Here is a 21,519-nt window from a genome sequence, read left to right as displayed (position 1 = left end):
CCAACAATTATAATTACCATCACCAGAAACATTTTATCAGCTCAGATGGTCACCTGTGTTCAGGAAGTACAAAAGATGTAAGGCGATGTGGAGTATGAGGAAACCCTGACAAAAATGTCCACAGGCTTGTAAATGCTTTCTATTTCACCAAATGCCGTTCCCCAAATGCCACAGAAACAATAGCAATCATGAGAGTAAAAGGATCTCACACACACAGAGAAAGAGACAGACAGACGACAGACAGACAGACAGCAAAGGCAAAGACAAAGACGGCGAGTGACCAGGCCACAGGCACACCAGTGAGGCTGCCTCACATCAAACCAAACCAGGTAGCCTGGTGCCTTGGATCCAGCAGGGTTTTGAAAAGGGCAGAACTTTGAGAATGTATTTTATAGATGTCACCGAGAAGGAACCAGGACAGAGCAGAGACTCCAGGCAAGTGGCTTTTGTCCACTTGACTCCAAAATACGCCCGGTTGCTTTCTCCCGCTCACCTTGGTTTTAGTGTCTGGGAAAATAAAACACAACAACAAACCTGAAAACGTTCAGGGCCACAAACCTGCTTGTTCCTGGACAAACGTTTTAAACTTCGAACCTCCTGACTTCCTTCCAAACGGTGGAGGGTTTGTTTGAAGAATTGGTACAGAAAAGGGAGCTGGGGCACATCAGACAAGTGAGTGCTTGGATGGGGTGGTGCCTAGTGCAGTTTTACAGCCGACTGTTTCCGAGGTGCACAGGAACAGCACACTGTCCTGCATCCCATGCTGCTTGCTATAAGCATCTTGCTGCAGAGAGTGTGCGGGGCCCCGAAGCCCATATGCTCAGGTATTTTCTAATCAGATGCGCCCCGCACTTTCCCTACACACACTCAGCAAATGGACATACGCTACTCGAATAGTGTAATCACTTAAAAGGCAAACAAAGGAGGCTCCGTAATTGTCCTAGAGGCCCCCGGGGTGTGAATTGCGGTATTGTAATCCGTGCCTTGTTGTGTAGACAGCCTAGCACCCCCAGCCCTGTGTCTGAAACCACACTAAGCATAAAGCATGATGGCAGGGTTCATGCTCTGTCATGTTTTACTGTAGTGAAAAACTCAGGCTGGGCCTTTCTAAACTTGTAATTAAGCCGTGCGAACGTTGCACAATATTTCACAGCCTCGCTTCGGGAAAATGACCTTTATGATTCAGGCTCAGCATCCGTGCCTTTTTTTCCTTTTTAACACAGGTTATAGATTTGGCCTCATCGACCACACTGTCGAGTGGGACACCGGAAGCCACCTTCATTTCCACCATCACAAGGAATCTACTCGGGTCCTTTGCCAAGGGTGGACCAGTAGGTGGTGGTGGTGAGCCTCTCCTTGTGATTTGGGTTGTTTTCAGCTTTGTCAAAAGATCAAATAAAAACAAAAACAAAAAAAAAAAAAAAAAAAAAAACCAAAGTAAAAGACGCACAGCGGCTCAGCGCACTCTGCACTTGTGTGAGAGGTTCTGTCGTCATCGTTAGGACGGGAGGGGAGGTGGGGCCTCGAACATGGGAAAGCCAGAATCAAAACAACCATGTTGTTGGTTGCCTAGCAGAAAAAGGAGTCCAGGCCCATTCGTTTGGTGAGAGGGCCAGGTGCTCTGGATCAAACCCCCATACCTCTCTCTCTCTGTCTCTGATCTCTAAAACCGTCCAAGAGTTGGTTAAACATACACCACGTGCCAGGCACAGGAGCGGTGACCAGTGACAGTGTTGACTGAGCCACATGGCCCCTGCCGCAGCTCATCACGGAAAGGTTTCTAACTATGTGATTGTTGGAAAGGTGCCTCCCTCATGCACATGTTAGCACACTGAGAGTGGCTTCATTCATTCACTCACTCACTCACTCACTCACTCACTCACTCACTCACTCACTCACTCATTCAAACACTTGTCTGTTCATAGGCTGGTGAGATTGTTTACTTTTTCCTTCATTCATGTTTCCACAAATAGTTCTGCTTTACCAGGGGCCCTGGTGGTCGGGACCCACTAGCGAATGGTTTTATAATCTTTCCTTTGTTAGTTACAGCCACAGGATGGGGTAAAGGTTGAATGGAGCCTGCCTGCTAAATCACATGCTTACTTTGGGCTTGCAAATGGCTGTCTCCAAGACAGAGGCGAGGACAGCAGTGACACTTGTGACCTGCTTATGCTCTGCCCAGGGTAGGAAAGTCAACCAGATTTGGGGTTGAACCTTGCCTCCACCATAAACTAGCTTCAGGCAAGATTCACAGTCTTCTGACTACCAAGAGTACTATCAAGGAACGAACGAGCTACAGGAAAAAAAAGACCCGTCACAATATGTGACCATCATAATTAATCTGAGTGAGTTCTGCGATTGCATTGCTAAAAGAAATGCCTTGAGCAGGTCCCACCAAGAGGCTTATCTGGTGCCTACTGGTGAGGCGACACAGACTCGCACTGGGGTGGGACTCAGGCACTACTGTGGTGCTTGGAGCTGAGTATCCTGAGAAGTGGTAGGCTCTGGGGATTAGATGATTTATGAGTAAGGAAGGTGGAATTTCGTGATGTAGAGAAAGCAGGAATTCAGTGTTTTAATCAATTCATGCTTCTGTTTTTGAAAGCACCGGAAAAGTTTAGCCTTCCGTATGCCGGCTGTTTTTGTTTTCAGGGCAAATGGCTTTGATGAGATTACACGACCAAGGCCATTACAAATCATAGATAAGAGGGGCTCCTTTCACATTCCCGAACCCCACTCCCTTCCATTGGAAATGGAGGTCAGAGACAAGGGAGAAGGTAGGGAGAGAGTATAAAGGACCACAACACATTTCACTCAGGAAAAGAATGCCTTAAAGGGACCAACGTCAAAATGTCATCAGAGTCTGCCATGAGCCTATCACATAATCTGTGTCAGAGTGGCCTGCTTCTTCAGTTTTTAGCACCAAGATGTAAAGAGCTGCAGAGTTACCGTTCTTACCTTCAGAACAAGGAAAAAAGCAGAACAGAAAATCTACGATCTTTCCAGATCTCTCACAGAACTTTAGCAGTAAAGCAGGCTTCCACCCAAGTCTTGGGAGGCAGGCCAGCATAGAAGACCAATCTGCTTAGAAACAGAAGTTCATAGGAGTACATCATGGGGATGTCACAAGTTGCAGGAAGCTGAAGATAGGCTGACAATGAGAATAAAGTCTGGAGAGCCATAGTCCTGTCCAAAAGAGACATGTTTGTGACCCAGGAACTCCATTGGGTTCTTATGGGATCCCATCTAAGGGTAGACTGCCAACCAAAGAGCTTTAAGAGCAGCCTAAGGCAGACTTCATGGGAAACTTGAACAACAAGGAAGAAAATAACAAAGACACGGGGTTGGGGGGGGGACGACTGGATGCCTTTCTCAACTATAGCTTTGTAATCATTAAACCCAACAGGACAAGCACAGAAAACTCACACCCAAAGATCTGAAGGGAGCAAAGCGGAAACCAACCCAGAGTTTTATACCCACCCAAACTATTCTTCCAATACAAAGGGAAGTTCAATACACCTTCTGATGAAATCAACATCATTGATCACCAACAGACATGTTTAAAGGGCCTCAGACAGCAAGAAAATGAAGCAGACCAAAAACTTAGATCTGCAGTGAAAAGGAGGTCATCAGAGAAGCGAATCAAATGAAATAAAGCCCGTTTTTCTATTCATAATGGATCTGAAAGATAACTGTTAGTGTGGTAACAGCCACAATGTATTGGACAGTTACAGCATCAAGATGAAGGAAATGATTGGCAGATAGGAAAGGAGTCATGCAGGTCAGCAGGGTGGCACTTGTCCAACAACACGAGCTTGATCCTCAGGACCCACATGGTAGAAGGCGAGAACCACTGATTCCTGTGAGGTCCTCTGACCTCCATATGTACAGCGCAGCACACACACACAAACACACACACACACACACACACACACCCCACTTACGACACACATATATATACACACACACACACACACCACTTACAACACACACACACGAGAGAGAGAGAGAGAGAGAGAGAGAGAGAGAGAGAGAGAGAGAGGCTCACACACAGAAAGACAGGCACACACAGAGACAGACGCATACACAGAAAGAGACAGACACACAGGGAGAGACAAACATACAGAGAGAGACAGACACATACAGAGAGACAAACAGACACACAGGGAGAGACAAACATACAGAGAGAGACAGACACAGAGAGAGACAGACAGACACAGAGAGGCAGATACAGAGAGACAGACAGACACACAGACATATACACACACAGACACATACACACAGAGAAAGAAATATACACACACAGAGTGAGACAGACAGACACAGAGAGACACATACAGAGACAGACAGATACACAGAAAGACAGACACACTGAGAGACAGACACATAGAGAGAGACAGACACACAGACATATACACCCAGAGAGACACATACACACAAAGAGAAAGAGACAGACACACAGATCGAGACAGGCAGACAGAGACACACACAGACAGACACATACAGAGAGAGACAGAGAGAGATACACACAGAGACACACTGAGAGATAGACGCACAGAGACAGATACACAGAGAGACAGACACACAGAGACATATATACACATACACACACAAGCACATGGAGACAGACAGACAGACACATACAGAGAGATACACAAAGAGACAGAAACACAGAGACAACATACACACAGAGAAACACAGAGACAGATAGAGCGGTAGACACAGACAGACATACACAGAGACATACACACACAAGCACACAGAGACAGACAGACACATATACACACAGAAAGAGAGAGACACTAATTTAAAAATGTAAAAATAATAAAAATAAGCAGCATATAACAATATAACATTATTCGATTGTGGGCTTCGCTTTTAGACGCTAGAACAATCACTGAAGCAATCTTTAAAAGATTTTATTTATTACTTATCTATTGTTTAATGAATGTGGGTGTTTGTTCTACCTGCATCCTATCTGTGCACCTCATGCTTGTAGTGCCTAGGGAGACCTGAATCGGGTGCTGGATTTCCCTAGGATTGGAGTTAACACAGCCTTTAGCCACTCGTGTTACCAGGGATCAGACCCAGGTCCGCTGGAAGAGCTGTCAGTGCGTTTATCTCTGACCTGTCTCTCTAGCTCCCACCAAGCACATTTTTAAAGAGTTTATTTGCATACCTGATAGACACATGAGCAAGCTAAAAATGAAGTCAAGTAAAGTGTTTCATTACGGTGAGAGGAGTCAGAAAAGCAGGTGGGGGGAAGAACCAGGGGCAGCAGACATAAAAGTTAGACGGTGGCAGGTAATGACCCAGCTGGATCTATAAATGCTTTAAAGGAGAATTGTCTACATCTACCACAGAGGTTGTCAGAACAAGCTACAAATAAAACTTAACTACCTGACGCATACAAACGGCTCATTTAAATGTAGACTCAGATAGGTTAAGCATAAAGGGGTGGGGAGGAATCATGCTAACATCAATCCAGAGAAGGCCCAGGCTGCTGCATCAGTTTTATACAGAGCTAACTGGAGATGGAGCTTCTCGGGGATAAGAGAGGAGTTACATTATGATAATGCGGCCAACCGAAAATACATATTCCTTAACCCAGTGAACGGAGGGTATCAAGAGACCTGAGGGAGAGCTAACTGAGTACAAGGAAGAGCAGACTAACCCATCCTTACGACCACAGACTTCAGCACCCCCTTTCAGTCACTAATAGACCAGGCAAGCAGAAATTCAGACTCTGCTGACCTTGACAGTATCGGCTTGACCTAACGAACACTGGTAGACCACTCCTTTCTTCTAAAGCACAAAGCACTCACTAAGATAGACTACGTTTGAGGCGATGAAACACTATTTGGGCTTAGCAGCATAGTCATACGGGGTGTTTTCTTAGGCCACAAGGACTTAAGCTAAAAACGCAACACCTCCCCTGCAAAACAGGAACAAAAAACAGTAACAGAAAAATTACTTGGAAATCCTCGAAAATGGGAGATCGTCTGTAAACGCTGTAGCCATTCAGAAAAGAGATCTGAAAAGATGTTCAAGCCCTTGGTCACTTAGTGAAAATGGAAAGGCCAACATTTAGGGACTGGAGGAAAGGCAGCGTTGGAAGGGAAACTTCCGGTGCTGAAGACGTATTTGAAAGGAAAGATCGAACACCAATAACTAAGCTTATAAAATGAGCGGGGGAGGAGGGACACTCCAAACCCAAGGGCAGGAGAAGTAGCCATTATCTAAAGTTGTCAATGAAACCGACTCCATTCAGAAGAACGAATGCTCCTGCTTTGAAAATCCGAAGCACCCCCCTGGTCCAGCCTTGTGCCCTCCCTGTCCAAGGAAAGGACATTCAGGGACATCAGCCTGATTCACTTGAGCCTTTGATGGCCCTGGCACCTGACCTCACAGCCTGGGGTTCCCAGGGAATTAGAGGATCTGGTGTCAGGATGGTGGGGTTCGGCCGCAGTCAGAACCCCGTTCCTTGACCATTTGGCGGCCATCCCTAAAACAAGTCTTTCATTCACCTTCAATCCATACAAAGTAAACATTTGCTTTTTAAAAGAGACAAACTGGTCTGTGAAGATATTAAACCCAAGAGGCCTGTTCTGGGTTTTTCCTTAGAAGACTCCCCCTCTTTCTGCAAGGAAGAAGGCAGAGTCATCCTCAGGGCGCCCTCCCAGTGCACCTCGGTCATGGGTAGCTGGTGTAATGCCCTCTTGGATGCCTCAGAGAGCACAACAGGATGTGAGTCAGGACACAGAGATGTTGAGTCAGTTTCCAGGGTGATGTGTCAGGGCGAGCCCCAAGGGAGGCTTGCACCTTCTCATCTGGGACCCTTGTAAAGAAAGACCCAGGATACCTCCTCCTACAGGAAAGCGGTCGTGCCCCCAGATGCTTGGAGGCGTACCCCCTCCCCCACACTGTGCGGTGTCAGCTTTCACAGTCCTGGTGTTGGACAGGTGACCCCACTGAAAGGCTACTTCCTTGCAGCAGCGTCTGGTGGTTTTGAGCCTTGTTTCCTTTGGCTTCTGCGGAGGGCAGTAAATCCACGACAGCCCCAGAAGTCAGAACACTCCAGAGTCCCTCCCACCAGGTAGCCAGCACTGGATTAGCATCACCTAAGCATACTGGTGAGAACCTGTGATCACAGGGGTTGGTTCCCACCGGCTCTGCATCCTGGAAGAAGAGAGGGTTGTGAAAGAGCCCCGGGATTTGCCAACCATTTGTCTCCCACTGGCTGCAGACATTTCGGTTAGTCATGTGCAGATCAGCCGCGGTCACTGTTCCAACGGTTACTTTGAAAGGAGGCACCCAGCCTGAGCCAGACAGAGACCTGTCTGGTTAGGCTGTTTCAAAGGCCTTCAGGGTCTGAGGAACCCATTCTCCCTGACGCTCATGGACTCGGCAGGTGACAGGCTGCCTGGGAAAGGGAAGAAGGAATTGTGTGGTTTCATCTCCACTACTCCTGTTCCGGTACCCACATTCCTCACTCAGCCCAGGGAGGCTTCCTGACTTTGTGGTCAGGATGCTGCAAATCTGAAATACTCATTCCCCAAATCAGGGATACTCTTAACCCTGGTGGCTCGTCCCCCTAGATCCCCTTTTCTTCCCAAACCTCTGTTTCCTCGTTTTTTTTTTTTAAATGGGGGTGGGGGGTAACCAGACTCACCTGCCTCACAGGTGTGAGCGTTAATTAATGTTTGTGGTACAGCTTTGAGATCCACAGATGAAAGGCTCTCTATAAATGCAAAGTGCTATTCCTCATTAGAGCTGCCAGACAGTTCCCAGGGGAAATAGTTCAGCCCTCACCACGAGGCTGCTCCTCTCAGCCAGATCAGTCTGAGACACGTCTGGAAAGGGCTCTGTATTTAGGCAGAGTCCTCCCTGGGCAAGGGTTCAGGGATAAGTCACCCGCTTCTAGAAAAGGCGCTGTTTTCATAACACCTCTCATTCTCCGTTGGCACCGTCTCTCCTCCAGACAGAGAGTGGCCTTTACTATCCAGACAGAACTGTGGTTCTGAGGGCACCAAAGGTCCTGTCTGGTCTCTGCAGTGTCCTTTCCTGCAGATAACTTATTTCGCTGAAGTACGTTGAAGAAACCCCACCCCCACCCCAGTGCCTCACTTGTAAGGGCTGTCTGCACCTCTGACCTCCACTTGGGTTTTCTAGGCCTGGAGGAGCCTATAGTCAGGCTGGGTAAAGTCCCGTCACGCTAGCCATTGTGTGGCAGGTGCCATTCTATAAGCACCTGCTGAATTAACCTCTCCTCCATTTTTTTCCCTCTTCCTCTCAGTCCTGAAAGGCTGAAGGTAAAGACATCTTTCTGCCCCAGCACCCCGTGGTTCTTCTCTAACCTCTTCCTCGTCTTTACTCCTTCGTTGAGTGGAGCCGGAAGTCCCAGGTACTTTGGGAGCTTATGGGTGAGGGGACTTTCACTCATAACAGAAGCTGTTGACGCCTCGTGTGGGGAGCTGCAGGCAGGAGGACCTCATGCCCCCAGGTGTCTTACAGAGTAGAAGGTTCTGGGCATGGCTCACTGACAGTAGCACGCACGGCAGACTTGACTTGTGTGGCTCAGGTCAGGGGATGTTGGAGATGGTCCAGGTACCTGCGGAAGGCGGCTTGTTCTGTCCAGTCTGCTCTGGGTCTCCGGGAAGCACTGACTGTCTTCTGACAATTCCATGCAGTGAGAGCTGTCCCTTGGGCAGATCACATTAAGTGAACGGCTGAGGCTTTATGAGGGTCCTTAATATGCCTTAGGGTGATTGAAGGCACCAAGAAAGGAGTGACCATTCTCTTTGGGATTGCAGAAGTGGGTCTATTGCTCAGACGATGTCAGTCGGGCCCAGCCTAGAGTGAAGTCCGACCTACTCCAGACTCTGTCATGCCATTGGGTGGCCTTGCTTCCTTTGGGGATCACCACTACCTGTGCAGGACTCAGATCTCTGAGTCGAGGGCTGTCACTGAGTCAACACTTGGGACCTCTGATGGGAGGGCAGAGGTCACCTCTACCCAGCCACCTGACCCGCAGTGTTCCCTGTGAGTGCTCAACCTGCCTAACATTTGTTAAATGTTAGACCTGCGTGTCAATTTCTAAGGCATCTTAAAGGGCAGAACTCAGTCCCCTGTGTTCCTCTGACCAGGGTCTTAAGTAGGGATTACAGCATTCATTCTACAGCAGAGTCTGAAGAGAAATTCATATTGGTGAGGACAGAAAAGAAGAATCCAGGGTAGTATCCTCTAAAATACTCCCCAACAGAACAGAGGATGACGGCTGTGCTACGGCTTGTGCGGGGACCCCAAGCATCTCTAGGTTCTGGGTACCTCACCTCTGTGCTGTCCCCCATTCCCGAACCAACAGTGCTCAGGCAGTGATAGAGCAAGGGACGACTTTCAAGTCTCAGAGGTTGCAATGGAGACATCGGTTTGCCTGTTTTCCGTTGAGGCAAGTGGCTTATCCCGGGGACATTTCCCTCCTGTGAAGAGGGGTCATTGCATCGACCTGCGAGATACTGGGAGGGTGAGTGGGACCTTGACCTGGATCACTGTCAGTTCAGTTGCTGGTATGAAGAGGCGAGGCCATCTCCCCTTGCTACCCTTTCAGGGAATGGTAACGGTGTCCAGAGTGAGGAGGGCTTGACCTTTGTCCAGCGCAGACTCCTTATCCACACTCTGGTGCTCCGCATAGCAGAGACACCAGGAGGCTACCAGGAATGGGACCTGCCTGAGCCAGCCAGACTTCCAGGGGTGCAAACTGTGGTTCCCACAACCATATGTGTGTGGTTCCCGTGGCTGAGTGCCAGCGCCAAGACACAGAGTGAGCGTCCCCTCCCTGAACACCACAGCTCCACAGGGAGTCCTGTACCCACTCAGCGGAACGCAGGCTCGTGGCGGGGTGGGTGGCGCAGTTCCTGCTGGGACACAGAGTCTGGAAGCTGAATTGCAAGTCAGAGATACTCATTGTTCTTTGTCTCCTGAGGTGTGAGTCATGTCAAACGGTTGTTCTTGCTTTAAGAGCTCTCATTCCACACTCCTAACTCACAGAAGAACATTCCAACACAGGGAATTAGAAAAATCCCCCAAATATGAAGTGCCTAGCCCCCTTTGGTAAGTGTTTGCAAGAGAGATCCAGTCAGTGTCTGCCTCCATATCTTCATGCTCCGTGTATGTGTGGGGTGGGGGGTAGGGTGGGAGTGCTGGTCTGGTCTTACTCGACTGTTCCCTGCGGCCTGAACCCTGGTCACTGCTGTTTTTTCCTTTCCTACACATCAGACTTGGGTTCATAGAGTCGATTCCCCAAAGCGAAGCCAGGAGAGCAGTGTAGCACAGTGAGAGTTGTGGGGTTGGGGTGGGGCACTTCCTCCCTTCCCCGCCTTTATCTATCTTGTAGTCAGGCTGTGCCCAGGTCTCTCCCTACATCAGAAGAATCTGATAAATAAGTCCAGGGTCTTCCTGATGATGGGACCAACCTTTCATGATTCCTGGCTGTTCTAATCTGGGTTGTTCTAACACATTCCTCTTTCCCAAGAACTGTCCTGGCTGACTGTCCAGCACAACCGGCACGAAACGCTGCCCTTCCTTTTGGTCTTCAGTGGCCTAGAAATAATGGTAGATCAGGGAAGCATAGTCTCATTACATAAGGAAGGGTCTTGTTGTCCAGCTGGAGAGATGCAGCCCTCACATACCTTACCCTCCCTCCTGCTGTGTGGCCTCAAGATGACAGTGGGATGGGTGGCTAGGACACTGCTTATCACACACTGTAAACACAAGGCTCCTCCTCCACACCCAGCAAATGTTCTCAGACACAGCTCCCCGAGTCTGAGGTTGCTAAATACTCAGATGCTTGCCATGGCGAATAGGGCAGGGAAGAGGGGGCTGAGACCCTCCCATGCCCAGGGGATCTTACATTTCTACTCAAGCTTTGGGTCGTTTAGGCTTCCTGGGCGTCTCCACTCAGAAGCATGGAGGCACCGGACCGTTCTTGCTTCTGCGTTCCCCGCCCGTAATCTCTCATTTTCGTGGGAGAACCACAGGAGGGGGGGGGTCGCTCACTTATGTTTGCGGCCCCTCTCTGCACACCCCAAGTAGTTGACCTTGGTGTGAACTAATTGGGACGGCAATGGATTCATAACGCAGGTTGGCGAGGCGGAGTCTGCCATACAGGGGAGACCTTTGAAGATAAGAGTTATGCGCGCTTTCATAAACTAATCCCTGGTGCTCTTAACAAAGGACATAAACTAATAAAGGCAGATTCATCTGGGGGCAATCTCCACTCACAGAGGAATTCCTGCCCATGCTCTGATTCAGAAAGGCAAACAGAAATCTGCCAGAATTCTTTTAAACTCTAACACAGATCTCAAAAAAAAAAAAAAAGACTCACACCCATACATAGTAAAAACTCTCGGTAATAAGCAGGCCTCTGATGATCTAAAGATCCACAGACTCATTTATTGACTAAGGAGAGTAAATGACATTTCAAATACAACCTTCACACTTGAATAGATGAGGTCACCCTGAGAAAGATGATACCGAACTGAGCCCAGCAGTGGGAAACCCCCCTCCAGAGAGCTCCTTTGATTTACAAGGTCAAGGCAGCCTTTCATACAGAAGCGATAGGTTTTCAGTGACTTGGACACAGACAGGAGAAAAGCAACGTACAGGTTGAGATTTCGGGAGGTACTGACGCATTTGATCATACAACGGGACTGGCCAGGGGAGGAAGGAGGTGCCAGAGACCCGGAGTCCGAAGTGCTCTGCAGACACCCGATCAACTCGGTTCTCTTTTGCGCATTGGCATCTTATACACATGGACTAAACACTTCAGGGTTTCCCAGGCTGATCTAAACCAGTTGGAAACTGTCCTCTGGAGGACTTTTAGCAACGTCAGGAAACAGGACTACCCTTGATTAGAGTCAGGAGAGCCAGAGGCATTTAGCGGGTAGAGACCACAGGCACTGTTTGGTATCTGATAAGACGTTCCCCTTAAAGGATGGTTCGACCCCCAAAGTCAAGGGTAACCAAAATGACGAGGGATGACCGACCCAAGGAGGGTCACACTGATAGGGTAGTTTGGCCAACTTCAACATCAAAGCAGAGAATTTCACTTCTAGAGGCTGCTCTGATTTCGAGAGGTGCAAGCTAGCACTGTGGCCTGGTCAGGAGACTCATGAACAGAGAGGGCTGAGGTGGGGGCTGCTGTGGGGGCTGCTGTGGCTAGGCTGAGGAGAATCCTGTCTCTACACTGGCATTTGCAGAAACTGCTTTCTCACAGTCTCAGGCTGACACCCAGGCTTGGCACTGGCTGAATCCAGACCGGGGGAGTGGGGATGTGGGGGGGGGGGAGCCACAGGTGTAAATGGCCAATAAGATTGCCCCTGAGTTGACCACTGGCTGTGCTACCTTGGAAGGGACAGGCCAGCACTTGCTTCTCCTGGGCTTTCTGGGAATGAGTCACATGTAACTAGATAATGATGTAGATTGTTGTCAACAGTTCTGAGGTCTCATTCCAAAGACTCACGGAATGATGGGGCAGGAAGCAGCCCCAGAGACTGTCTGTGCCAGCTCCGACTCAGAGAAAGCTGGAGTCTAAGACAAAGGCACGGTCTCTGTTCCCCGCACAAGGACGGTGGTAGGGTGAAGGCAGATCTCCTGGCTAATTGTAGACGTGTTTTCCTTCCATAAGGCTACAGCGAACCTCCCCTCCTCCTGTCTAGTGACCAAACTGGCAAAATGGGAACGCTTTAACCTTCAAAAACCGCTACAACCTGCAACTGCTGAGGGCGTTGGTAGGACAGGCTCTGAAGAGCGTAGCTCTCCCTGTTTGCCGACCTGGGGGTACTCAGAGCTCTTAGGGTTCCTTCAGAATTCTGTCTTTATATTTGTATCACCTTTTGTACTCACACCTGGATCAAAGACAAAAGTTGGTGTCTTTTACTATCATAATTCACCAATGATTCAAAAGAAGTGCAAGGCAGGAAAAGACCACTTCAGGGTGGTCACAGGGAGGGACCGGGCTTCGTAAAACAAGGACGCCGACTGGGGTGGGGTAGGGGGATGAACATTGTCACCCTTTGCCGTTCTTCTAATGGCTTTAAGCTGCCGAGCATCGTACTGCGCTGACTTGAAACCTTTTATGGAGAGCGCCGTACCCTTTCTGTTCAAATCACTTAAAATAATGAGTTAGCTGCACTTGTATTAGTCTGTCTTTCAAGTGGATTAGATTCATGGGCTTGTTCCCCTCCAGACTCACAAGCTTTGGCCTGGCTGTCTGAACCTCCAGATTAGACTGACGAGCGAGTGCAGGCCAGACAGCAATGAAACGCAATTACCTAGGCAAACTTTTGAAGGATTTGAGCCCTGGGGCACAGGCTGTTTACCAGAGACTGAAAGCACCATTTGTACTGAGCAGGGCCAGTTGCTGTGGTCTTGGGAGCTTTGGATCCCGCCTGCCACTGGACTCCAGGCAGGATTTCTGGGGGCCGATAACATCAGCTTCTGTCCGCACCTCAGCACCTCAGGGGCTTTCTGGTTTTCAACAAGAAGACGCAGGCATCAACAAAGGCCGATTATAATATCTCCCTTTGTGTTTGCTGACTATCTCTCACTGGTGGGTTCCCCCCTTTCTCTTCTGTATGTATTGTGTGCCACCTTGTGGGGGGGGAGGGGGGTGGGGCCCTGAAGGAACCCTATGGTTGATTGGCTCTGTAAGTTGGTTCTTAGATGAAAATAAATGGCCTTTTCTGGAAAAAAAATACTTCCTGTCTTCTAAAAACAAAATTACTCATTCAAAGCACTTTCCCCTTGATTTGAACAAGGACCCTCCAAAGAGTACCTAGTGAAGGTTTCTCCCCAAGGGGGCTAGTGGACCAGGGGGCCAGAGGCTTCCAGTGCAGGGTCACAAGCGGACACGCTTTCACAGATGGTGGGTAAGAAGACAGACAGATGAGAGTGGGCACCCGGATGGCTGGCAGAGCACCATCTTGTGACCAGAGGAAGGACAACGAGAGGAAGGCAAGCCAGGCTTTCCCGTGTGGTGGGAGACATATGTTAAAGTCCCCAGAAGCTGTGGATGGGGCCCTGAAGCACCCCTCCCCACCCCGCCCCCGTCGGCTTGGCAATGGATCAGTTATTTTTAAAGAAGAGATTTTTTTTTGTGGTCAGACTAGCCTTGAACTTGTATACCTGAGAGCCAAGAATGACCATAAACTTCTGATCTTCCTGCCTCTACCTCCTAAATGCTGGAATTCAGGTGGTACAGAGGGGTACCACCATGCCAGGGCACCAAGTGCTGGGGACGGAATCTAGGGATCACATTCCCTAGGAAAGCACTCTTCCAACCGAGCTCCAGTTCTAGCCCCGGGCGAGGCTTTACCGGTGTGAAAAGGTGGAGAGAGAGAGAGAGAGAGAGAGAGAGAGAGAGAGAGGCGCTAAATAAATAGTCTCAAGGATGGATTTGAAGAAGAATCTAGGAATGTGGTCTGGGAAGGAAGCAACAGACAGACACACCTGGAGGGCAGGAAGGTGGAACCTGGCTGGTACAAGAGAGGCAGGATTGTGGTAGGGGTTGGGATCCCTAGGAAGTGGATAAATAGGACAGCTTATTTCAGGGCCTAGGTCTCTAATTAAGGATGCAAAACAGGTTCGAATCTGTGGAAGGCTGCCTTGGGTGAGGCTGAGAGATGTCTGCAGAGGAAGGAAGGCAGGGCACCACGAGAGGAGTGGGGCTGGGAACAGAATGGGGGAAGGGTGGGGGGGTGTGAAGCAGGTGTCCAAGGGTGAACGCAGCCATGAGTTATGGGCCAGATTGTCAAGGGGTAAAGGGACCAGCCTTGTTCCCTGCCTGGAACTCTGAAATGGGGTTCAGACCTACCAATGCCCCACTTTGACCTGAGTTCCTAAGATCAGAAAAAATTGCTTCTACGGGGACTGCTGCTGGCTTCTGAACTCCAAGGCCTGTATTCCTGGGGACCAGAGAAGCGAGAGAGGGTTCAAGGGTACTTGGGACTCTACTGACCTTTCTGTGGGTCTCAGAGCCCAGATGTGTGGTGGGGAAGGCCATGCTGGAGCACACAGACACGGTCCTCCTGTTAGCTGGCTGCAGATGTTGACTACACAAGATGGCGACTCGCCCGGGACAGGGAGGGAAAGGGCACTTGGCCCCACTACCTCTCTAGTGGAACCAGAGAGTGGACATGGGGAGATGTCACAGTGAGAGGGACTGTCAGGCTTGTCTAGGAACTGGAGAGGACTTGGTTTGGTCCTCCGGGAGATGAAGATGTCCTGAAGGAAGGGACATGTAAGGTATGCTGAAATATGGAAGGACATGGGTACAGGGTGAGGCAGGAACAGGACTGGCCAGAGAGGAAGACCGAGAAGAAGCTAACGCTCACATCCACTCGGTACCCCTGTCTCCCTCCTGCTCCTGTGCTTGACGGTGGGCGATTTCAGTGCTTGGATGGGCTAGGGAGCCAGGGAGAGCCCCTCATGGTCTGGAACACCACAGGGAGGCACTCTTTGAGAAGGGAATTTAAAACGGGCAGTGAAAACAGCTCTGTGTGCCAAGCCTTTGGCCTTCAGTTGGCTTGAAAGGCATTAATGGCTTCTTCGTCCATGGGCATGGCCCACTGAAGGCTACATGATCAGACCAGGTGGGTACAGTCAGTGGCACAAGACCGAGGGAGGTTTATAATGGTCACTGGACTCCCTGAAGGCAAGGGAGCCAACCGGAAGCTGCAGGATCTTCACTTAGGTTGCCATTCAGAGTCACAGTGGCGGAGTGCTCACTGAGGTCAGAAGCGTCACTCTTCCTGTGCATTGCAGCCATTCTGCTGCGTCTAAAACACTGTTCCGATATCCACATAGACACACAGGAGTAACACTGACTTATGTTACAAGAAGGACGGGATGAACTTCAAGTCTCCTGAGTCCTCAGTTGCCCATGAACTAACAGTGTTTGCTTTCCCTGTAGTGCTCGTGATGGGGAAGCTCAGAGATGGGCTTTGTGTGGAAACAAGCTCTTTGTAGCTCTGACAAAAATGGCCACAAGCACCTAAGCTGCCAGGTCCCTGAGAGACCGCTGAGCTAAGTCCCCAAGGTATGATGACTACACGGGGAAACTACCAAGGGCTCCTATACGGACAGGCTCATGCATCACAGAGTGCCTGGGATAATTTGCACAGCCCTTGCTTTGAGCCTCCCGTGTACAATCCTGTGAGGACCAGTCCATGGCTGACCAATACACACCTTCAAGGATACCAACCCTGAGGGATGCCAATCTGGGCTTGAAGAGTCCCCCCGCCTGTATCTATTGCTGTCAGAACCTTGGGCTGGAGACTGGCTTTGCAGAGTTTACAGATGGGGCTTGCCCATGGCCAGCCCAGTGGTCTGCTGACCTTGTGGGAAAGGCAGGCTGGATGGTAGTGTGATGTCTGGTACTTCGTCAGTGTGTGATTCCCTCCTTAGTGTCGGCAGAGGAAAGGAAGGACCATGAGTGGGGGATGGGCTCAGGTTCCGGTGGGCTAAAGGTTACATTCCCTTCCTCACCCTGAATCTCTATAGACCTCTCTCTCTCCTTATGCCGCAAGACGTTCTTCACAACAGGGCTACTGTTGGTTAGAAACTATATTTAGTTTCTAAATATAAATTTATAAAGTTGGGGGGGGGATAGGAGTGGGCGGGGAGCAGGGGACAGGAAAGGAAAAGAATTTAAGCATTGGCTGACCTAGTACTTCCCTAGTCTTGCCTTGGCTTCTTCAGTCCCCCCTCCTCCCATCTCCTCCCCCAAGCTCTGAAGGCTGGAGATACCTTTAACAAGGCCTTCATTGTCCCAGACAGGTGTGAGATTGGACTTGATCCGTGGCCAACACCTCCAGCACCAGAACCAGCCCTGTGAGCTGCAAACATGCACCAGCCCTCCAGTAATGCCCCTGCAGCCAGCCAGAGACTCAACAATTTAAGGCTTAACACGCACAGCATAAATCAGAGGCGGATGGACCAGCCGACCGGCAGCTTCTTGGGCAGGTGCCTGCAGACTGTCTGCAGATCAGACCCTGCCTGTTTGGGTTATTTGACACACACACACACACACACACACACACACACACACACACACACACACACACACACACACACACTATAAGCACGAGAAATTGGGTGGAGCCGTGTGCACAGGCACACCTGGGTTTGCCCTATCTTGTCCCAACAGCCCCTCGTCTGCCTGGATGGTGTTTGGAAGGGACTCCTCAGGATGGCTCCCTGTGCTACTTCCAAATACTAGGAATGCGTCCAGCATTTGAGACAGAGAGGAAAGCCAAGCACTGGGATAACAGTGTATGCCACCCGTGGCAAGTCACTTTACCCCTCTGGGATGCCATTACTCCTCTATGTAAGGAACAGGCTGGCCATTTTGCTCCCTCTGAGACACTCACCATCCCCGACAAGCTCAAAGTCGTCATAAGCATGCCTAAGTGGGGAGAAATCACTCCGGGTGGGAGATAAAAGCCACTGAACACTGGGATCCGGAGGGGATCCGTTGTATTTCCCAGCATGCCTTTCATCGCTCTGGCCTTATCTTCTCTAGAGACTTGTGTTTCTCAGACAGTGGAGGAGGCAAGCCCAGAGTGCGAGTCCCCTGGGCGTTCGGGTCATGACTTGTCAAGAGCACACTCCGTGGGTGGTGAAGGTGGAGATGACACGGCAGCCAGGGCTAATTAGTGAAGGGAGTCTGGTCCCCATTCTCTTTTAAACCCCGGTTAACTATTAAGTAAATATCACTTGAGAGCCAGGATGCTGGAGTCCTCTGTCTCTCAGTTAAGGAAGGGAGACAGAGGCCACCCATCTAAGCAGGGGTCCTGTTCCTGTCAGCTGAGAGAGAGAGAGAGAGAGAGAGAGAGAGAGAGAGAGAGAGATCTTGCCTGATCTTACAAATTCCAAAGCAGCCTCTGATCCAGCCGTTCATGACCCTGACCCTGAACTCATGGCAAAGACTTGTCTGTCACAGGGACACCTCTGGTTGGATTCGGGTCTCTGCTTGCTTCCTCTCATGGCTACGCACGCAGTCTTCTGGGAGTAAATGACTCGAGCTTGGCAGTACCATCCTGAACTGGGTCGAGTGGACTCTGCACCTCCTCCCCATCCCAGCCTAGGGTCTGCCCGGAGCGGCTGGCGTTCCCACAGCTGTGGCTGTGTCACCTCACACACCTGTTTGCTGTCCTCTTCTGGGCTTGACAGCCTGGGCCGAAGCCGACAGCAGGCTTACAGGGTATGGCTTTCAGCGGTGGATTCGGCAGAGGGAGGTCTTGACTAAAAATCACTCATTCAAAGAAATCCTTTAGTACATGGTACATTGTTAAAAACACAGAAGAGTCATGCCATCCACACGGGGTGAATCTGTCTAACTCAAGAAAGCAATGGAGAGGGGGAGGGGCTGTCCACTGAGGACCGACCGCTGCCCACTCAGAGCCTCTGGGTTCAGGAAATGACCTGTCAGCTCAATGCAGCTGTTAGCTATCTGGGAGTGCTTGCTGGGGCTGAAGAGGAGGAGAAAGAGTGGAGCTTTGTTCATGAAAGAAAAAAAAAATCCCTATTTTAAAACGTATTATTTTAATTGTTTTTAAAAAATATTTTAAAAATAAAATTTAGCATTAAGGGAAGGAGAGAAAGGATCATAAGAAACTAAATCCTACCCTCTCCCACAGCCGAAGACACATTTCAGGAAAAGGCTGAGTAAAACTCAGCCAGCATTGGGGGAAATGAGCTGTTCCCATGTGACAGACTAAAATACAAGGGGACGGGCAGTGCTGGGAGAGTTCAGTTTTGGATGGGGCGGAGGATGGAAAGTCTCTGGGCCTTCAGGGTGTTGGCTGGGGTGGGAGGTGGCCCCAGGCAAAGCCGTTTTAAGAGTCCTTTCAACCTTACTACTCTATATTCTCACACGGACTTGTGGAATACTGACTAGGGGCTGGAGTCCCTAAATACCGCTGGAGTTTACCCAAGGACCCAAAACTCAAATCACGAAAACTAAAGGCCCTTGTTACAGAGTGGCTGTGAAGCTCACAGGACAGGCCTCATGGGAACCGGCTAGGGAGCCAGCAGCGAGAGCTGCAGTAGGAATGGCTGCTCTGAGAACGGCAGGAACATCCTCAAGAACTTTAAGCATCCTGGGCGCTGTCCTCAGGTGAGACAAAAGGACAGATCTCCTGAGATGATTACATCTTGGCCTCAGTGAGGGGTTGTGCAGGAGTGAGAGGGAAGACCCAACCATACCAAGACACAACGTTCTGGGCACCCAACACTCTACTCATGCTGACTTAGTCCTCGAGACCATTTGATGAGTCAGGCGTCACGAGTATGCCCATTTTACAGATGGTGAGAGTGGGGCACAGGGACCTGAGTGCTTCCCGCAAGGTCCTATAACTAGGAAGTGGACAAAGTGGGGGTTTGAATCCCAGAGCATCATGGGTCAGCATTGGGCTTTTCTGGTGGCCTGGGTTTATTCTGGAACCTCTCTCATGACCAGCTATGAAGATTAGTTCTGGACTGGATGATGGGATGGATGGACCGCGGATCTGTCTTTTTGCCCCACCATCTCCAGGCTCTGGAGTCCTCCTTAGAGGAAGCCATGACTGGCCAGGGGGAAAGTCTGACAGTAAGAGCTATACTCTATGTAGGTCCTCGCCGAGTCTACCCTCCCCCAAGGCATGAAGGAATCAAACGGGGAAATCAGGAAAAGAACAGGAACAAGAATAACAAGGTTCCCTTCCCCTTCCACCTGAACTGGCTATCCGTAATTTTACACAAATTCGATTTCAAACTCCTGCTTTATAATTTATGGAAAATCATATTAAATTAGACAGATCCATGTCTGGTCAATGACTTCTCTCATTTAGCAACACAGGGTGGGTCGGAGCCTCTCTAAGCATGATCACACAGCAAAAAGTATCACTCCCCCCGACAAAAGTCTGCCAATCAGAAGCAGCAGGGGGGGGGGGCTCTGGGGCATTGCTGTCGGTTTCCCTGAGAGTGTTAGGGTGACTGTAATCCCTTCACAATACCTCGTCCAGGATTACAAGTGAATCTCTCGATTGACAACACAGCCTGGGAGGCTGCAGAGCAGGGTGCCAGGCCTGAGGAGATTCAGTGAAGCGCTTTCCTCACAAGTACAAGGCCCTCAATTTCATCCCGAAGACCCATCCCTATAAAGAGTGGGGTACGGTGGCACATGAAGGTAACCTCGAGGAGCACAGCGAGAGGGAGATACAGACGGGGTGACTCCTGGAGTTGGCTGGTCTTCCAGCCTAGCCTACTCGGCAAAGCTCAAGGCTAACAAGAGACCCTGCTTAAGCAAGTGTGGCCGTTATTAGAGGATGACGCTTGAGGCCATCCTCCCTCGCCTGAGGCTGTCGTCCAGCTTTCGAGTGTACATGTGTGCGTGTGCCCGCCCGTATGCGTCCCATACGGGGATGGGGGGGACTGTCAGGTAATACGAAAAAGAAGGGGCAGCTGAACTGAACCTTCTAGAATGTATTTCATTTCCTCTGTCTGTGACCTCACCAGGCCACTCGCAATCCGTTCCGCCAACATAAACTACGACGGCGATATTATTGCCATCATTATGACAGTCTTTGTTACCTCAGCTACTCTGGTAAAAATCCAGCTGCAGACATGGCCCCACACCTACCCTGAAGTTTCTAAATCAGGGCTGGGGGGCGGAGGGAGGATCAAGTCTGGAGAGTCCTGGGCTTACTCGTAAGATACTGGCCTTGTGGAAAATCAACGGAAGCACATCCTTAAAGGCAGCCCGTTCTGGTGGGTCTGTGGAGTGGGCGGTTTACCGCAAAATACAGATGAGGTTGAGCTGACCTTGGGAGGTGTAAATAAACCACTGGACGGGCAGAAAGGCCAAGTCGAGCCCTTGAGCCTGGGCTGCCTTTTACAGATATTGTAATAACCTTATCATTCTGTCACTTGCCATCTGATCTGGGCAGAGAGAAGCGCTAATGGAAGGAGAGTGGCCGCAGCAGTGCGGTTGTCTCGGGAGACACCATAAAGCGACCGAGTTCGCTCCCCTTGTACGGGCAGCATCTCTAAGACATGAGGTCCTCGGTCTCATTAGTTCTCGGCCCCTTTTGGTCTCAAGATGTTCTCTCAAAGCCCTCAAAGCAGCCCTTAAAAGTGTGCGGAGAGGAAAAGGCCAAGTTTTAGCTCTGAGCCTCGGATCTGGCCTCAGAACAACCGCGGGAAGAAGACCACTCCTGCTTGAAGCTGGAGACGGCCCTAATGGGTGAGCCACTGCACCCATGAGCACAGCTCACAGCTCCTTCCCCGGGGAAGTTCTGCTTTAATCCTTCAAGGGTGTCTTTCATTCCAGGGCAGCATGGTTCTAGCAATCCTCTGCCACACTCCCAGGATCACCGCAGTGCCCAAGTCTTGATAGGTTTAACTGTGTTATATCCTGGAACCCCAAATTCAGTGACTCCAGTGAGACTGTGTGAGAATTAAGATGGGGCACGAAGGAAC

General features: G+C 50.0%; 1 protein-coding gene across 2 annotated transcripts in view; it reads right to left on the bottom strand.

The window, feature by feature from the left end:
• Runx1 (RUNX family transcription factor 1) overlaps positions 1–21,519 on the bottom strand; it is a 229,288-nt gene that overhangs the window by 8,926 nt on the left and 198,843 nt on the right. The gene's annotated exons all lie outside the window — the stretch shown is intronic.

Source organism: Rattus rattus, chromosome 4 (assembly GCF_011064425.1).
Source record: "Rattus rattus isolate New Zealand chromosome 4, Rrattus_CSIRO_v1, whole genome shotgun sequence".
Lineage (NCBI taxonomy): Eukaryota > Metazoa > Chordata > Mammalia > Rodentia > Muridae > Rattus > Rattus rattus.
This window is presented reverse-complemented; position numbering and strand designations above follow the sequence as displayed.